Genomic DNA, 20,352 nt, shown 5'->3' with positions numbered 1-20,352 from the left:
AACAGCTATTTAACTGATGACAGTTCTCAGCGAGCAGAACCTCAGGTTCAGTAACATTTACAATATCTCCAGCTCTTATAAGGACATTTGACTAAAACAGACACTGGGTTTAGAACCCTCCCCGTGTCCTTTACTAGCTGCTGGAATCTTGGTTAATAAGACCCTTAGCCACTTTGAACCTCAGTCTCTTCATCTGTAAAATGGGAACTCATACCTGCTATTCAGATTAAGCTAGGGATGAAATGAGATACAATAGGTGAAGTTCACCATCCAGTGTCTACAAATCAAATAATTTTTTGTCAGGGAGTGAGGCAAATAATTTTTTGCCAGGGAGTGAGGTGGGGTTGTTACTGTTCTGAATGTCTTTTGGAATCCATTCATTAAAATTATGCAAGTTGGGCTGATATCCTAGACTTCTGCTTTAAACCTTTTTGGCAACTACAAGGAGCAGGAAGGAAGGAAATAAGGGATAGATTTGGTAACTACCTCTGACTGCCAAATGGCAGCTCTGTCTCACCTTTCATGCCATCCGGAATTCGAAGGGGTGGGAGGGAAGCACTGGGAGGAATCAGTGTATCTCAGGCTGAGGCATGAACTCCGGCTCCCCTTACTTCTCCTAAGCCTACCAGATAATTAACTCCAACATTAATGGTGTAATTGGGCTTCCTAGGTGGCTCAGTGGGTAAAGAATCTGCCTGCAATACAGGAGATGCAGGTTTGATCCCTGGTTTGGGAAGATCCTCTGGAGGAGGGCATGGCAACCCACTCCAATATTCTTGCCTGGAGAATCCCCATGGACAGAGGAGCCTGGCGGGTTACAGTCCATAGTGTTGTGAAGAGTTGGACATGACTGAAATGACTGAACACGAGCAATGGTATGAATGGAGACTCAAAGTGCATGTTAAAATTTTCTTGAAAATAAAAATAGCATTGGTGATTACTGCCAGTCACCTAGGTTGCAGAGTGTAAAGCCAGTGGTCCAGATGCCAGCTTCTCACCCTCACTGGCTATGTGTCCTGGGCCCAGTCACTTTATCTCCCTAAGCTACAATACACTTTTATAAAAGGGGAATGCCGCTAGGACCCACCTGTTAGGACTGCTGTGAGGATTAGATGAGCTTGCCCATGTGAAGTACCTGGAATGGAATCTGACATAGAGTGAACCTCGTACAGACGTTAGAGCTTATTTCAACTAAGATTCTGTTTGCATTTCCGTTGCAAAGCCTTCTGTGCCCCTGAAGCATGTTTTTCCACAGTGGTTTATATTTTGCTAACTAGACATATATACTTGAAAAAAATCAGAACCTGGAACTGAGTTTGCAGTAGGCCATTGTCTTGACCTTTGCCCAACATGCCACTGGACAGAACTGCTGTTGAACAGAACCATGACATGGGAAAAAGGTAGCCTCTGAGGGTGTAGGAATTATGGTGTTTGCAGCGGCAGACACGTCTTTAGATGTGGGGAGTGAGGTCCATGTCACTTGTATGGGTGACATTTGCTTCATCACTCACTGCCCACAAAATGGCACATAGATCATCACATTTCTTTTAAAAAATGTAGTCCTTTTGTCAAGAGTCCCTAAGAGTGCATTTTCTTTTCAATCGCTCTGGACTCATTTTGGAGTAAAATGTTTTCACTTAATTTTAATTGAAGATGAAGTCACTGTGAACCATAGAAGCCAGGAATGTGTACTGTGAGCCGCCCTGCCTTTGTACTCACTCACCTCTGCCTTGCCATCTCAGGGAGGGGCTATTTTTTCCAAAGTGTTTTGCGGGTGGAGGTGGGGCTAGTCCTAGGGGATATCCTTGGTGCGGTGGTTCAGAAAATTAGGAAACACTGGGTTAAACACAGCCACGCTGACCTTTTAAATTAGCAAGTTCATTCATATAAATATTCATTTCACTTATTCATTTTTCACATGTTTACGGAGTGCCTTTTAAAGGTTATTTATGTATTTGGCAGTGTCAGATCTTAGTTGCGGCACTCGGCATCTTCCTTACATCACGGGCGTCTTTTGTTGCAGTGTACGGACTCTCTCGCCATGGTTCACCGGCTCGGTAATTTCCCCAGGGGGGCTTAGATGCTCTGAGGCATGTGGGATCCTAGTTCTCTGACCAGGGATCAAACCCATGCCCCCTGCATTGGAAGGCAGACTCTTGACTGCTGGACCACCAGAGAAGTCCCTCGAGTGCCTTTGTTTGTTCAGCATTATTCAAGGAGTGGGGATATGATAGTGAGGAAGACTCGATCCTTGATTTCCCAGACCTTAAAAATCTAGTAATGATGGCTATGGGACTTCTCAGAGCCTTTATTAACTGAATCTGCTTAATTTGTTTGAAAAAGGATGGGACATCTTGCATTTTCTGGCCTGAAAAACTTTTTTTAGGAGAAATAGCTTTTAAATTTAGTATTCCTTCGAACACCCCCTTAGAAAATTCTTGGGTGGAGAGAGCAGTTGCTAAGTCATGGGCACCATAAGCACCCCAAATGTCTGAGGTGCCAGAGAGGATAAGAAAGTGCCAGCAGTCGCTAGGTCACATGTTCGTAGGCATCTGCTTTCTCATTCCAGTCCGCTGACCTTCACTTGGCAAGTACGTGCAAGGCCCAACCAAGTGCCAGGGGGAGTACGGCAGATAGGAGCAAGAAAAGAACAACAGAAGCGATAGTAGCTGCCATTTGTGAGGCGAACGCGATCACCGCTACACACGGAAACGAGCCCTGTAGCTGACATCTGTGAGGAACTTAAACGCCCGTCCCGCCTTAGGCTAAGTGCTCGTTTCCTTAAAATATAGGCCAGAGATAGCTGGCATTCACTGAGTGTTTACCTCGTGCGCTGCACATGAATCATTGTGTTTAATTCTTGCAAAGACTCTCTGAGGTCGATACTCCATCATCCCCACTTGACAGGTCAGGAAACAGAGGGCTGGAAGGTGAAGTACTCTGCTCAAGGCACCCGGCTGGGAAGCAGCAGAGCCAAGATGAGTCGAACTCCTGTGGCCCGGTACTTTAACCCAGGAGTTGTCCACCAAGGGCGATTTTGTCCCCAGCGGGGACAGTGCTTGGAGACATTGGGAGCATCTGGAGATGCTACTGGCATCCAGTGGGTGAAGTCTGGGGATGCTGCTGAACACCCTACAGTCCCACAGCCCGCCCCCCGCACCCCGCAACAGAGAATCATCAGCCCCGGATGTCACTGAGCCAAGGTCGAGCAGCCCTCTTCGGCCAGTATGTTAGCAGGCTTTCATTCCACTCGAGTACCTCACCGTTTTGTGGGGGGCTATGACAAGCGCGCATGCTAATTCTAATGCAAGCCAAGTGATGTGCTACAGAGAGGGTATAAATCGCCTTTATGACCCTCATTCAGGCCTTTTTATTTCTTTATAAACTCTTTATGGCCGCAGCCAGCTCACTGCTAACCCCCTCAGGGCTGCTTCCCAGGCAGGCCTGGGGAAGCTGCTCCAGCCGGTCCAGTCTGTCCTCGAGGGCCTCCTGGTGGCCTCAGGAGAAACTCCAGCCTCCTCCGAGAGACCCCGCCAAGTCCCTGCCCCAATGGCAGCCTCGGCTTCTCTCCCTGATCACACCGCCTGCTTGCGGTCCTGTACTTTGGCAACCTGATGCCAAGAGCTGACTCCTTGGAAAAGACCCTGATGCTGGGAAAGATCCAAGGTGGGAGGAGAAGGGGGGCGGCAGAGGATGACGTGGTTAGATAGCATCACCAACTCAATGAACGTGAGTCTGAGCAAACTCTGGGAGATAGTGAAGGACAGAAGCCTGGCATACAGTAGTCCCTGGGCTTGCAGGGAGTTGGACAGGACTTAGCGAGTGAACAGCAACAGCATTCCCAGCAGAGGGGACAGCACCACATCAGTCCTGCTGGAGGGGAGTGAACTTGTGTGGTTGGAATTTTCTGAGGCAAGGCAAGAGGCCCCACGTGAGGTCCCAGGGTCGCCAGGGCTGTGTGAACCACAGTGGAGTCTGGATTTTATGCTTTGGGCAACGGGGAAGCCTTGGGAGGGGTATTGGGTGAGCAGTTGCCAAGACCTAATTTATGTTTTAAGATCTTTCTGGCTGCCATGCAGAAAATGGATTAGGGTGGGGCAACAGAGGAAACCCACTGTGCGAAACACTTGCTAGGCACCCATGAAATCCTGCCAGGGGGTTCCCATTTACGGTGGGGGTAACTGAGATCCAGAGAGGGTGAGCAAGCAGCTGGGAGGCACACAGCTTTCTGGTGGAACTGGGATGTGAATCCAGGTGGTGTTGATGCAAAGTCTCTTGCCATAGGAGCCTCCTGTCTCCTCCAGCAACATCCGGTTCAGGGAGTGGACGAGTGTAGGAGTGAGCGAATCTGCACAGGAAGGGAGGCAACAGCAGGAGCGTGCGAATCAGAGGAATTAGAAGGTGGTGGTGGGCCTGGTGGTTGTCAAAATCACGTGCTCCCAGGAGACAGGCAGGGCTTCCCCAGCGGCTCAGTGGTAAAGAATCAGCCTGGGTTCAGATCCCCAGTTTGGGAAGATCCCCTGGAGGAGGGCAAGGCAACCCACTCCAGTATTCTTGCCTGGAGAATCTCATGGACTGAGGAGCTTGGCAGGTTCATAGGTTCGCAAAGAGTCGGGGACAACTGAAGTGACCGAGCATGCGCACAGGAGACGTGCGGGACCCTAAACAGGATGCCGGGCTTGGTGAGTGGGAGGCCTCAGTGGATCTGGCAGGTTTGGGTGGCCCAGGGAGGGAGCCAGATTGCAGCGGATTAGGGAGTGAGAGGCCGGGGAGACCTGCTCTCCTGATTCCGCCTCAGCAGTCTGAGCTCTCCTCCCACTGGTGCCCACCTGGACAGGAGCACGGTCACCCACGTGGGTGCCCTCATGTGGGTGGGCGGAGGAGGTGGCTGGGGGGGACAGGGGCCCTGGGCAGGGGGTGTTGGGAGCGCACAGCCTGAGACGGAGTGCAGAGTGGGCGGGCTGCCTCAGGACCCCGTGTACTGACAGCCAACCGGCTTGTGTGCTGGGAGTGGAACAGCGTGCAAGGGGCTCTGTGGAGGGCGGAGGCGAGCCTCTTCAGAAATGGCAGTGAGAAAGAGGGAGTGAAAGTTAGCGGGGTAAGGGGGCCCACCCTGGGGGTTCTTCCACAAGGTTGTAGGAGCAATGACACGGAAGAGCTAATGCTTATTGAGGGCCTGCTATGTGCCAAGCACTGAACAAAGAGTGCATCATCTTCCTGAAACTCTCAGTCTTAAGGGGAACATATAAATGTTAGTATTATCCTCATGTTGCAGATGGGGAAACTGAGACCCAGGTTCAGTCACTTTCTTAAGTTGGTTCATCACGGCGCTAATGTGGAAACCCAGGTCTGAAGGCTCAAAGCTCACGCCCCAACCTCTTTTTGATGCTGCTGCCTTCTCCACAACTTTCTTACTCAAGAATCATCACAAATACCTTCCCAGGAGGGGGTGCTTTGTGGAGCAGATGGTGGTGGTTGTCATGATGCTTTGGCTTCTGTCCCAAACAGAAGGGCCCAGAAACCTCAGCACAGAGATGTTGGATCCTGGGGAATCCAATCACAAGATGGGCTCAGGATTTTGAAAAAGAGTCTTCGCCTTTCTGTCGATTGTATTATCCTAAGCATGAAGGCATAGAGGCTCAGAGAGGTTAAGGAACCTGTCTGAAGTCACGGAGGGTCACTGCTGACGAGGCCAGGCTTTGAACCTGAACAGTCTTCTGTTGCCTCTAACCTTCTCCAGTAGGCTGCTGGAGTGAGTGGACACTTCTGGTTAAAATGCAAACATCAACCCTGGGAGGAAAAATGCACAGAGCTATTCATAGCTGTGGCATGAATTTCAGAGTAGGAAGGGCACTTGGTGATCGTTTAGGTGTGTGGAACCTGAAGATCAGAGAGGGGACGCTCTTGCCCAAGGTCACACAGCTAGCCAGCCAGGGAGCTGGGTTAGGAGCCTGAGGACAGATGTCTCTAAAGGGTATGACACTGTCTGTCTCCAGCATGAGGCTCATTTCAGTTGGCGCCAGTCAGCTGATCACCCTGGCTCTGTCAGCCACGCTGGCTCTACACAGCAGCCGGTCTTTATGGGCACGGACATTTTTATGCCCTTTATTAAGGCAAAACTCATTCCGGAATTTGAGTAACTTTGCATCTGGGGACACGCTTCACGGAGCCCCAGGCGGCTGAGTTGGCTCTGGCTGGGTGACGATGACTCACTTTTATTGCCCCGTCGCATTCCAGATAACCTTGCAGGAGGCCGCAGCTGCCCTGGAAGGTAGCCACTCCCCGATGCACCCCCTCATGCCCTCTGCAGCAGAGGTGGCATCCAGTCTTCTCATCCTGTGCTCCCCCTCAACCTCCCTTCTCTGGTGTCCACAATCTGTCCCCTCAGGGAAGAAAACTTAACTACCATTTGGGTCCCGGATAAGTAAGTGGTACTCAGAAGGAAAATGAAGATGCTAAACATGTCCACACATTTGTCTGAGTTACACCCATGTTCTTCCAGACCCTGATTTCACGTGGCCCAGACTCTTCTGCCCCACTCTCTTGAGCACCGTTTCCCACACTGCTCCTCGGGGTGGGTATGGCTGGGAGTAGGAGAGACCCAATGTGGGCCCCTTGGCTTTAAGACACCAGGTGATGAAGCTGAGGAGACAGAAGAAGAGGTGACCCCATGGACGGTGGTGACGTGACCCAGATATCGGGAGGCAGCCTTGATTTCAGCCCTCCTCGGGACCTCTCATCTGTCAGAGCCACGTGGGTTGGGATCTGGTTCCGATGGTGCTGTTGTCACCTGCAGTTGCTTATTCATTTGACAAACACATAATGAGAATACCGGCTTGTCGCTGGAGACGCTGCTGGGGGCAGAATGCACAAGGTACCAACTGTCATGGAGCTTATGGTCAGATGGTGGAGATAATTCTTAACCTGATAATACCAGTTGTTCCTGAATTATACTTGTGACAAGTGCCGTGCAGAAGAGTGAGTTATATAAAAGGGGGGCGACCCAAGTTGGGCGGTCTTCAGGGAGGCTGTCTCCTTCCCAATTCACTGCCCGACTGTGACCTGCTCTGGGCAGCTCCCTGGCCCTGCCGCCTTCTCACCGGAGGCAAATGGAGACGGGCCCACAGAGCAAAAAGGCAGCTGTGGTGTTTTGCCAGTCAGACTTGCTCCCCAGCAGCTGTTTGCTGCGGGTTAGCCTGGTAAGTGAGCATGTTTTTTCCTGCGCGAGGTCTCGTAACTCATGTGGGATGTGCTTGGTCCTCAAGCACAATGTGTCCTAGATCTAACTGATGACTGGTGTTATCAATGTTTTCTGCACTGGTGATACATGTGGTTTTCTGTGTCTCCGTCCATCCACCCACCCATCAATTCACCTCTTTTATCTTTCTCTAGTTACCCTCTCCCACTACTTAAAAATTTATTTAAAAGATATAAATCAAACCTGAATGCTGGTAGACTATAGGCCAGGGTTATTCAGACTTGGCACTATTGATGTCTTGGGCCAGATAATTCTTTGTTATCAAGGGAGGCTGTTCTGTGCATTGTAGAATGTTGAACCACATTCCTGGCCTCCTCCCACTGATTTTGCTGCTGCTAAGTCGCTTCAGTCGTGTCCGACTCTGTGCGACCCCATAGACAGCTGCCCACCAGCTTCCCACCTGGGATTCTCCAGGCAAGAACACTGGAGTGGGTTGCCATTTCCTTCTCCAATGCATGAAAGTGAAAAGTGAAATGCCAGTAACACCCAATCTAGTTCCCTAGCGGTGAAACCAAAATGTGTTTCCAGACATTGCCAAATGTTCCCTGGGGGTTATAGTTGAGCCCTGGTTGAGAATTCCTGCTGTTTGGCCATCAACCCTCTCCTCCTTTCCCCCACCCTCCCAACTGCCACCCCAGAGCACCGGTCTCACTGGTTACCCCAGCTGTCACTCCCTTACCTAGACTCAAACGCTTCTTGTTCGCATGAGGCCCCTGGGGCTCCAGTGCTTGTGATCGTCCACTGGGTTGAAGACTGAGCCGAGCCTAGTGCCTGGGGCTAACCCGACTGCAGGGATGGACTGACTCACTTGCACATGGCCTCCTGTCCTGGACCACGTCCCTGGGGGTGCGCCCTGGGATTTATGCACCTCTGAGACTTTTTCCCAGCTGCTCGTCTCCCCAGCCTCGTTCCTCTCTCCTCACTCCTCTTCTCCAGAAAGTGGCCATTTCCCCCACCATCCTGGTGATGTTCTTCAGAAATGAATATGGCTCTGGAGGATTTTACCTGCAGAAACTTAAAAGGGAGTCTGTGTGATCACATGGAGTTCTCAACATAGAATTAAATGTTCTATTAGAATTATGGCCACAGAACTGAATGGGACTGAGGGAAGAGACCTGTACTTCACGGTGGGGGATATGCCTGCCTGGCAGCCTCATTTGTTGCTATTGTTCAGTTGCTCAGTTGTGTCCAGTTCTTTGCAACCCCATGGACTGAAGCACACCAGGCTTCCCTGTCCTTCCCTATCTCCAGGAGTCTGCTTAAACTCATGTCCATTGAGTCAGTGATGCCATCCAACCATCTCATCCTCTGTCGCCCCCTTCTCCTCCTGGCCTCAATCTTTCCCAGCGTCAGGGTCTTTTCCAATGAGTCTACTCTTTGCATCAGGTGGCCAAAGTATTAGAGCTTCAGCTTCGGCATCAGTCCTCCCAAATGAATAATCAGGGTTGATTTCCTTTAGGATTGACTGGTTTGATCTCCTTGCTGTCCAAGGGACTCTTAAGAGTCTTCTCCAGCACCACAGTTCAAAAGCATCAATTCTTTGGGACTCAGCTGCTTTGGGCCTCATTTAACCTCATTTAATCCCTTCCAAGTCCTCTGGATAACATCTAGACCATTACTTCCTGTCCCTCTAGACCCCTCCTTGAACACACAATTATTTACTAAATTGGATGACAACCTGCCAGGGTTCTGGTCTCAGTATTGGGAGTTGTAGGTATCCTTGCATTCCTGATGCTTAAAGTCTACTGGATAATCACATGTTTAATTTTCTTGATTCTAAAATTATCTTGATTGTAAGATGCACCACCAATTAAAGAGTGGCCTTTTGGTGGTAGGAGGAAAGGAATAAGTGACGAAGAAAGAAAGGAAGGGAGATAATTGATATTAAATGTACGTATTTGAGGTAAGAAGCTTCAGAAACATGGAAATTTGATAAACTTTGATATTTGGCAGTAAGAGGCGCTGAAAAAATATGCCTATAGTTGCAAAAATGCAACTTATTCAGTAACAACATCTCCAAAGTCCAGTAGATGGGGCTTCATGAAAGGAGGTGTATTGTGTTGCTTGGGCCGTCATAACAAAGCACAACAAAGTGGATGGCTTAAAATGTATTGTCTCATGTGTTTCTGGAGGTTGGCGGTCTGAGGTCAAAGTATCTGCAGAACCATGCTCCCCCTGAAAACTAGAAGAATCCTTCCTTCACTCTTCCTAGCTTCTGGTGGTTGCTAACGATTTTGACTTTCCTTGGTTTGTAGCTGTATAACCCCAGTCTCTGCCTTGTCATCACACGGCACTCTCCCCATGTCTGTATCTGTGACCAGCTTTCCTTCTTCTTGTAAGTACACCCGTCATATTGGATTCGGGGCTTGACCTACACCAGTAGGACTTTATATTAACTGATGATGTCTGCAGTGACCCTGTTTCCAAGTAAGGTCATATTCAGAGGTACTGCAGATTAGGAGGATTCCAACATATCTTTTTGGGGGGCTTCCCAGGTGGCTCAGTGGGTAAAGAATCTTCCTGCAATGCAGGAGGTGTGGGTTCGATTCCTGAATTGGGAAGATCCCCTGGAGGAGGGCATGGCAACCCACACCAGTATTCCTGCCTGGAGAATCCCCTGGACAAGAGGAGCCTAGCAGACTACAGTTCCATAGGTTTGCAAAGAGTCAGACTTAGGTGAGCGCGCATGCGTATCTGTTTTGGAGAGAAGGGGAACATAGTTCAGTCCCCATAACCATAGGTAGCTGCTGTACTCTGTTCTTATTTTGTTTGTGATGGTAGCTCTCTGTTTCTATCTTCCCTGTTTATTTTTTAAAAATATTAATTTATTTATTTGACTGTGCTGGGTCTTTGTTGTGGCTTCTTTCTAGCTGTGGCACGTGAGCTCAGTAGCTGGGGTACACGGGCTTAGTTGCCCAGAGGCATGTAGGACCTTAGCTTCCTGACCAGGAATCAAACCCGTGTCCCCTGCATTGGAGGGTAGATTCTTAACCACTGGACCACCAGAGAAGTCCTTCTGTCTTCTCTCTTTACATGTCCCCTTGCATGAGTGTGGGCTTTCCTGGTTGTTCAGATGGTAAAGAATCTGCCTACAATGCAGAAGACCCAGGTTCGACCCCTGGATCAGGAAGATCCCCTGGAGAAGGAAATGGCTACTCACTCCAGTATTCTTGCCTGGAGAATCCCATGGACAGAGGAGCCTGGCGGGCTTACAGTCCACAGGGTCGCAAAGAGTCAGTCACCACTGAGCAACTAAGACTTTCACGCTTCACTTGCAGGACTGCATTACAGACCTGAAATATCTTTTTATTTGCTGTTTTGTGAAGTGCAGCTTTATCTTTAAGATTCCCATTGTATTATTTTCCTATGGCTGCTGTAGGAAGTTAGCACAAACTTGGTGCCTTGAAACGACAAATTTATTAATAGTTCTAGTCAGAAGTCCAAAATGGGCCTCATGGGGCTAAAATCAAGGTGTCAGCAGTGCTGTGCTCCTTCTGGAGGCCCTGGGGTAGAATCTGTTTCCTCATCTTCTCCAGATTCTAGAGGCTTCCTGTATTCCCTGGCTCACAGCCCCTTCCTCCATCTTCAAGTGCAGCATCCCAACCTCTGTCTCCTTCATCCCATCTCCTTTTGTTCTAGCCTTTCCCCCTTCCTCTTATGGATAATCCAGACTAATCTCCACACCTCAAGATCCTTACTTAACTACATTTGCTAAATCCCTTTGCCATGTAAAGTGATATATTGACAGATTCTGGGGATTAGGATGTGAGCATCTTGGAGGGGGGCATTCCTCTGTTATCATGGGGGAAGATCCCCTGGAGAAGGGCATGGCAACCCACCATGGCATCCATGGGGTCGCAAAGAGTTGGGACATGACTGAAGGAACTTAGCATATTTGCATGGGGGCACCACACCCAGGATGAAACAAAAAATTTTTTTTACACATACTCGAAAGATTTCTCACTGGAGGGGCAATTCTCTCATACAGAAGATGGGATTAGGATCAGAATCAATACCCAACTAGGAGTTGGGGTCAGTTCAGTTCAGTTCATTTGCTCAGTTGTGTCTGACTCTTTGTGACCCCATAGACTGCAGCACGCCAGGCTTCCCTGTCCATGGAACTTACTCAAACTCATGCCCATCGGGTCGGTGATGCCATCCAACCATTTCATCCTCTGTCGTCCCCTTCCTCTCCTGCCTTCAATCTTTCCCAGCATCAGGGTCTTTTCCAATGAGTCAGTTCTTTGCCAAAGTATTGGAGTTTCAGCTTCAGCATCAGTCCTTCCAATGAATGTTCAGGACTGATTTCCTTTAGGATGGACTGGTTGGATCTCCTTGCTGTCTGAGGGACTCTCAAGAGTCTTCTCCAACACCACAGTTCAAAAGCATCAATTCTTCGGTGCTCAGCTTTCTTTATAGTCCAACTCTCACATCCATACACGACTACTGGAAAAACCTGTGGCTTTGACTAGTTCAGTTCAGTTCAGTCACTCAGTCGTGTCCGACTCTTTGTGACCCCAAGAATTGCAGCATGCCAGGCCTCCCTGTCCATCAACAACTCCCGGAGTTCACTCAGACTCATGTCCATTGAGTCTATGATGCCATCCAGCCATCTCATCCTCTGTCGTCCCCTTCTCCTCCTGCCCCTAATCCCTCCCAGCATCAGAGTCTTTTCCAATGAGTCAACTCTTCCCATGAGGTGGCCAAAGTACTGGAGTTTCAGCTTTAGCATCATTCCTTCCAAAGAAATCTCAGGGTTGATCTCCTTTAGAATGGACTGGTTGGATCTCCTTGCAGTCCAAGGGACCCTCAAGAGTCTTCTCCAACACCACAGTTCAAAAGCATCAGTTCTTCGGTGCTCAGCCTTCTTCACAGTCCAAGTCTCACATCCATACATGACTACTGGAAAAACCATAGCCTTGACTAGACGGACCTTAGTCGGCAAAGTAATGTCTCTGCTTTTGAATATGCTATCTAGGTTGGTCATAACTTTTCTTCCAAGGAGTAAGTGTCTTTTAATTTCATGGCTGCAGTCACCATCTGCAGTGATTTTGGAGCTCCAAAAAATAAAGTCTGACACTGTTTCCACTGTTTCCCCATCTATTTCCCATGGAGCGATGGGACCGGATGCCATGATCTTTGTTTTCTGAATGTTGAGCTTTAAGCCAACTTTTTCTTACCTGTAATTGTTAAGGGACTATGGATTGTGAACCAAGAATCGGGGCCTAAAGTCTAACAACAAAAAATTGCTTTCAAAATAGTAAGGTCCTCAAATGTTTAGAACATCTGGCCACCGTTGACCCTATGTTCAGCCACATCTTGTCCGTTCTTACTTTAGGCATTTTCCAACTTGTCCACTTCTTTCCATCCCTATGGCTGCCCATCTGTCCACTCTCCTGTTGAGCCTCACCCGGATGACTCCAGTGTTCTCCTAACAGGTGTCTGCAGCCCCCAGCAGGCCAAGGGGTCTTTCTTAAGCACACACTGCTCAAGTTAGTTCCCTGCCAACAGTCTCCAACAGGGCTTCATTGCTGCCAGGATGCTGTTCAAGTTATAAGCATGGCCCCCAGACTCCCACGTGATCTGGCTTCTATCCTAAGTCTTCTCTGCTGCCACCGTCCCTGCCAGCAGATGCTCCAGCTGACCCCTGTCTCCAGCCCCTCTGTCCTTCCCCATTGCTTTCTCTTCCAGACGCTACTGGGCTAAACCCTTCCTCTTCAAGGATGCCTTCCTTGACCCCAAGACAGGTTCTGCCTATCACAGCACAGACCCAGCTTGCCATTTATTCCTCTTTTCAGTCTGTCCACCTAGCTGGGCTTTAAGCTCCATGAGGGCAAGCCTTGTCTCTAGCGCCCAGTTCCATGCCTGACATATTGCAAACCCTCAACACACAGTCACTGAATATGAGACCGGTGAGTCCTGTTTTTAGCTAATTGCATGGCTTAGAGCAAGTTTTATTCAACCTCTAGGAACTTGAGCTGCACCGACTAGAATAGTGTGTGTTGAGACATGTTTTACACTCATCACCGGTATTTTCATTTTTTTCCTCATCTATCTATCTTCCATCCATCACTCTACCTATCTCTATCTCGTCTATCTCTGTCCTCTCTCTCATGAATCAATCTATCTCCATCCATCCATCACTGAGAATCACGGGTGAATGGATTGTTTGAGAGGCAGTTTTAGAAGGAAAGAGTTCAGAAGTCAGAGAGACCTTGAGCTTTGACTCTGCTATTTTGTTCTGTGTGACCATGGCGTCACACTTAACCTATCTGAGCCTCACTTTGCTCATCGGTAAACATGGTGATGCTTCTAATGCCAGCAGAGTTAAATATTACGTGCATGTAAAAGGCAGAGCCAGAACAGAGTAGCTGCTTCTAAAATGGTAGCAATCCATATGTGCTGTGCTTAGTCGCTCAGTTATGTCCAATTCTTTGTGAGTCCGTGGACTGCAGCCTGCCAGGCTCCTCTGTCCATGGGGATTCTCCAGGCAAGAATACTGGAGTGGGTTGCCATTCTCTCCTCCAGGGGATCTTCCCAACCCAGGGATCAAACCCAAGTCTCCTGCACTGCAGGCGGATTCTTTATCGACTGAGCCACCAGGGAAGCCCAGCAATCCGTAGAGCTGCTATTAAAAACATTTGACGTGATAAAGTCCGTTACAAATACTTTTTAGAGACCTGTTGGTGGACCAAGCAATGTGGCTCACTTCCTGTTACGCAAAACTCCATCTCTCCATCAGTTCCCTATTCCTCAGCACTTGTTCTGTTCCGGAAACTTGGCAGGTAGTTGTGTGCAGTTATTTTCAGAGGAACGAGTGGGTAAGATCGGCAGCATTTCCCCCGGAGTGTCTGTGCCCAGGGTGTATGAGTTTATGGTGCATCTGCTCTGTGTATAAAAGCCTCATCCTCCCCCAGCACCCCCTTTTCCCTCAGAAGCAGAGCAAGTGGGGACCCAGGCTCCTTTCTGTATTCCCATCGCCTACTAGGGGAGGGCTTACTGACCAGCCTGCGTAGTTGGAGGTAGGGAAACATTAAGGATGGCTTTGCTTCCAGGTTTCTGGATGAGCAGAGGAAAGAAGTCACCACTGCAAAGGGTCAGCGGCTTTGGAGAGGTTCAGTGCAGAACTCAGGAGATTCTTCCAACCTGCGATGATGATGAAAATGATAATGATGATGACATTGGACGCTGATAAGGTGATGCTAGTGGTAAAGAACCCCCCTGCCAATGCAGGAGACTTAAGAGACTCAGGTTCCATTCCTGGGTTGGGAAGATCCCCTGGAGTAGGAAATAACAACTCACTCTAGTATTCTTGCCTAGAGAATCCCATGGAAAGAGGAGCCTGGCAGGCTACAGTCCATAGGGTCGCAGAGTCAGACATGCCTGAAGTGACTTAGCACAGCACACAGCTCAGTGGGGCAGTGTGGTATCCACTCCTATTGACTCAGCTCGGGATACCTGAGTGGGATCACTGTAGCGCATCATACGTGGCTGGAGGAAGGGAGTGTCTTCCTTGCTGCCTTGCTAGGTGTGCAGAGGTTGCCCTGGGTCTTATGGTTGTCAAGTGCTGGGGAGGTGGTGCACTTGTAGCATCTATGCTTGGCAGGAAGGAAGACCTTGACCACGGGCAGATGCCTCTCCCGTCCTAAAGCATCATCTGAGGAGTGGTCAGCAGGAGAGCCTCCGGGCTAGCAGAGGTCGTAGGCATCCAGGGGGTCTCTCTTGACCACTCTGATATTGATCCCATTCAAAACCATGCTGGGTTCAGAGCCTCTGGTATTGGATCTCCTCTCTCCTCTGCCTCTCCTTCCTGCCCCGCCCCTTTCGCCTCCACACCCTACTCCTGCCTGCCGCCTCGTTTCTCATAATAGGCTTTACCAGGTGGTGCTAGTGGTGAAGAATCCTCCTGCCAGTGCAGGAGACAAAGAGATATGGGTTTGAGCCCTGGGTTGGGAAGATCCCCTGGAGAAGGGAATGGCAACCCACTCCAGTATTCTTGCCTGGAGAATCCCATGGACCGAGGAGCCTGGTGGGCTATAGTCTATGGGTTCACAGAGGATCGGACATGACTAAACAACTGAGCACACACACACGGCAGATCAGGAGAATCTTCTCTGACCATTAAGAGCAGAGCCCATATATTATTAGCCACAGGAAGTCAGTTCCTCATTCCTTAAGCGCAGGGAGGTCTCAGTCTTCACAAAATACAAATCTTTTAATTTCTACTTTGTGAACTCCAGAGTCGAGCTGTTGTAATGAAACAGGTTGAATCATCACCTGAAGCTTTATTCTAGTCTCTTTCTTCATTTTGCAAGAGAGAAATCCAAGGCTCAGAGGGAGACTTAACTTGTCCAAGTTGTCAAGCGATTACTAACCAACAGAGCCAGGATCTGAACATTGGCAGCCGGAAACCAAAGCCTTTGGTTTAATCGCTGCACTTTCCTGCTTCCTTTGTGGCCATGGGCAAATATCAGCCTCTCTAAGCCAGTGGTTGGCCTACTGTTGTGTGGAGATAAGATCTGTCTTGCAGGGCTGTAAGAATAGCAGTGGTTGTAGCAGTGATGAGGATGGTAAGGCTGGCCAGTACACACTGCTGCCTACTTGCCCCCTTCTAAGCGTATTTTGAGCTTCCCTGATAGCTCAGCAGTAAAGAATCTGCCCATAATGCAGGAGAGACATAAGAGACTTGGATTTGATCCCTGGGTCAGGAAGATCCCCTGGAGGAGGGCATGGCGATCCACTCCAGTATTCTTGCCTGGAGAATCCCATGAACAGAGGAGCTTGGCGCACTACAGTACGTAGGATCGCATAGAGTTGGACGTGACTGAAGTGACTTAGCATGCACACACAAGCATCTTTTATGTGCTAACACAACCGTCCTCTGCAAGGGAGCCCCGATTGCAGGATTATGGATGATGACCACAAAACACTTAGAACAGTGCCCATCACAGTGGGCTACCTGGTGGATCTTCTTACTATAGTTATCAATAGAGACGAGACGTGAAACTGGCCTTGGGTCTGAGAGGCCTTGTGAAATCATGGCCTTAACCCCAGCTCCTATGTTTTGGAAGCTTTTCGAGCATATTCTCTCCTGTTTGGCTGCTGCATTCTCCTGGCACCTTCCAAAACACAGGCACTCCCAGAGAGTGAGCAGAGAGACATTATCTTTCTCTTCAAAGAATTCCACTTCTCCCGTTTGGCCACCATTTTCCTCCTGGTGCCAGGGAACGGAGCCTCCGAGGAGAGCGTGAATCTGGGGCAGGGCCAAAGGATGACTGCTTCCTGGGTGCTTCTTGACAGAAGAACCTGGGGAAATGAACCCTTGGAAGAGAAGGAGCAGCCTGTGAGCGGTCCAGCCTCTCGCACCGGGTCCCGTGCCGGGGATCAGGCCAGAGCACCTGCCTCTTTCCCTGGGAGCTGCCGCGGCCCCCGTGGCGAGGTGCAGGCCCCCTTCTGCAGGGGAGAAATCTGGCATTGTGGGGGTGGCAGCCCACTGCTCCCTGGGAGCCAGCTGGTGCACTGGGACCAGCTGCAGAACTGAGTTCTGTTCCCTCGGGCTCAGGTGGGAGGGAATCTGGGCCTCCGAAGGCGATGGGAATAATAATAGTGATGTTGACAAGGACAACAGTAACAGCGGCAGCAGTGACCATCTAATGAGCGGCAGGCTACTTGTCAGGCACTGTACGTTCATGCTCAGATTCAACCCTTAAAACAACCCCGTGAGGTGGGCCTGCTTCGCCCGTTTTACAGATGGGGAAACAGAAGCTTACACGGCTTAACAGACCATGCGCCGGAAATCAGACAGACGCCAGGTTCAACCAAGTAGCCTCAGGTTCAACGGTGACAAACTGGGGTCCTCACTGTTCAACTCCATGAGTGTAGAGGGTACAGAGCCTACCCCCCTCCCCTCTGCTGATATGTAGCTCTGCTTCCTACCGCCTGGATCCAAATCAGGTTTCTCCCACTTTCTGGCTGTGTCACTCAGAGCAGTGTGTGTAGCTGAGCCTCAGTTTCCTCATTTGGAAAATGGGGCAGTAACAGTAATATTAACAGTGCCTCACTCGTAAATCATCATCGTGAGACTAAATGAGACCTTCCTTGCAGTTCTCATTGTCTTCGAACATTTCCAGTTTCTCCGCCTGGACACTGTTGACGTCTCGGACCAGCTCATTCTTCACTGTGGGGAGCAGGGCCATTCTGTGTGTGTGTATGTTGAGCAGCATCTCTGGTCTCCACCCGCTAGATGTCAGTGGCACCTTCCACTCCCACCTGTGATAACTCACACCGTCACCAGAACCTGATGGGTGTCCACGGTGGTGGTGGGGGGAATGCCCTCATTAGAGAATCACTGGCATTTATTAATACACAGCTTCCCAGGTGGTGCTAGTGGTAAAGAATCCACCTGCCAATGCAGGAAACATACAGAGACGTGGGTTTGATTCCTGGGTCTGGAACATCCCCTGGAGGAGGGCATGGCAATCCACTCCAGTATTCTTGCCTGGAAAATTACACAGACAGAGGAGCCTGGCGGGCTACAGTCCATGGGGTCACAAAGACATGACTGAAACAACTTAGTGCGTGCACACGCATGCACACACACACACACACACACACACACTACATGATAGACATTTGGTGATTATTATTTTGGCTGAACCACAGACTACTGCAAAGCTGGTCTGCTGGAGAGGTCCTTAACTATTTTCAGAACCAAGGAAGCGGTTTCTTGAGGAAATCTGGAGTTGCTCCCTAGTTGGGAGTCTGAAGGGAAAACCCAGACAAAAAGCTATGCTTTCTCTTTGACAATAATAAGCAACTTTTGCTACCAGTTCCTTTGGGGGGCAACTATTTAAAAGTACCTGGGTCTTCTTTAGCACCCATGATAACCCATGGGGACTTCCTTTAAAGTAGTTTGGGTCTCCTATCTTGTCATTCAGTTGCTATGCTAAGTCGTGTCTGACTCTTTGTGACCCCATGGACTGCAGCACACCAGGCTCCCCTGTCCTTCGCCATCTCCTGGAGTTTGCTCAAACTCATGTCCATTGAGTTGGTGAGGCTATCTAACATCTCATCTTCTGTCGCCCCTTTCTCCTCCTACCCTCAATCTTTCCCAGCAGCAGAGTGTTTTCCAGTGAGTCGGCTCTTTGCATCAGGTGGCCAAAGTATTGGAGCTTCAGCTTCAGCATCAGTCCTCCCAATGAATATTCAGAGTTTCCTAGGATTGACTGGTTTTAGGCGGCAATAAGTGCACACCTCTTATATGCCAGACTCTTGTAATATAAAGAGGACCAGCTAATACTTAGTAGGCTCTTAAACTGTGCCAAGCACTGCTAAGCTTCCTACGTGTGTTGTCACAGTTCATCCTGTAACACACCTATTATTATCCTCATCTTGCTGTTGAGAAAAATGGGACACAGACAAGCTAAAGCATCTTGTCTGTGATTACACAGCCAGCAAGTGATGGAACAGCAGTTTACCCTCTGGTGGGTCTGCCTTCAGGGCCACCTTAATCATCTGAATTGGACAAAATGCCCTATTCTGAGGGAGCTGCCAGCCTGAAAGGGAAGCCAGACAGTGGAGCAGAGGGGCAAGGATAAAGCAAACCCAGGATATGGTGGAGGCCTGAGGATAGAGAGAAGTACCTCAGTCTCTGTGGTCCAGAGAAGCATCCTCTGACAGGCAGGCAGGGTTTCGGCCTCAGGAGGCCAGGTGATGAGTGGGACAAAAACATTCTAGCTGCAGAGAGAGAAAGTCCAAATGTCCCCAAGTCCAGAGACATGGAGTGACATGACACGTGTAGTGAACGGCAAACATGCTGGAGCTGAGAGTGTGAGGCGGCAGACGTTGGCAGATGAGATGGTCCAGAGCCAGAGGGCATTGAGCGGGAGAACTAGAATATCGATGGAGCCCATTACTCTCTGCAAAATATCTGATATCAACTGGGTGTTCAGAAACTGATTAAAGGAAAAGGACAACAGGGACATGTTGGTTAGATGGAAAGGAAGAAAGGAGCCAACGTTAAAAATGTTGACCAAAAAAATAGCACAGAAAGTATTATACTGAGTTCCCCAGGCATGAGCGATCTAGGTCACTGGATCAAGACTGCAGGATCGCACAACTCCAGGGGGTGCCGCCACCCACATCATAGTCCATGTCATGTGTCCTCTGAGTGACACTTGTCCACCCACACTTTCCACACCAAAGGAACTGTTCTAGGTACCGTCCATTATGGAAGCCACTTACCTGTGAAATGTGGCTCACGTGACTATGAAAGTTGCAGTGTGAATTACTTTTCTTTTTAATGACATTTTAATTAATTAAAAGTTAAATTTCATTAGTGGCTTCCATTTGGGCAGCATAGCACCAATCTTGCAAGGCCCTGCCTATGTGGCTGTAACTCATGGCTTTGATTTATTTGTTTCTTGGGCAAACCACTTGCCTTTCAGAACACTATTATTTGCCTTCCTGTCATCAGGAATGCTACAGTAAAATATGCGATGGGACAAATTAATAGGCATCTCAAAGATAATTAATGGTTTGAGTGATATAAAAAAAGCCCAAACAAAACAACAAAATCAAACAAACAAACTCAAATGGCTGGCCATCCAGAAACACGGCACGCTTGATACCCATGGAACAAGAAGTGTTGTCTGGAAGGCATTGGTGGAGGAGGAGGTGGTGGAGGAGTGGGAATCTGTCACTTTCCACAAAGGATGACCTGCTAAGTCATGGTCTCCAGCTCAGACCAACTGCAAGCAGCTGTCAACTAGGGTCGACTGTCAGAAATGAAATTAATGGCCCCAGTCCTTCACAATCTGTGATGTGTGCCTTTGCGTCACCTCCCACTGAAGAAGCGGGATTGCGCCTTGATTTGGGGTTTGGTCAGAAGATTCTCTCTAGACGTGTGCGATGCTTGCAGAGTACTTGTATCATGGGACTCGCCATCTTGGACCTCTCTCTTCACCACGAGGAGTCGAATGGGCCCTCAGCCGCCAGAAAGGATGAGAAGCAAGTGGGTCAGATTGGCTGCAGCCACCCAAGCCCAGCTCAGCCCAGAGCTACACAAGTGAACTCAGCCCAACTCAGCCAAGCCC

Source organism: Ovis aries, chromosome 24 (genome assembly GCF_016772045.2).
Source record: "Ovis aries strain OAR_USU_Benz2616 breed Rambouillet chromosome 24, ARS-UI_Ramb_v3.0, whole genome shotgun sequence".
NCBI lineage: Eukaryota > Metazoa > Chordata > Mammalia > Artiodactyla > Bovidae > Ovis > Ovis aries.
The sequence above is the reverse complement of the archived record's forward strand: the minus strand, read 5'-3'. Positions refer to the sequence as shown.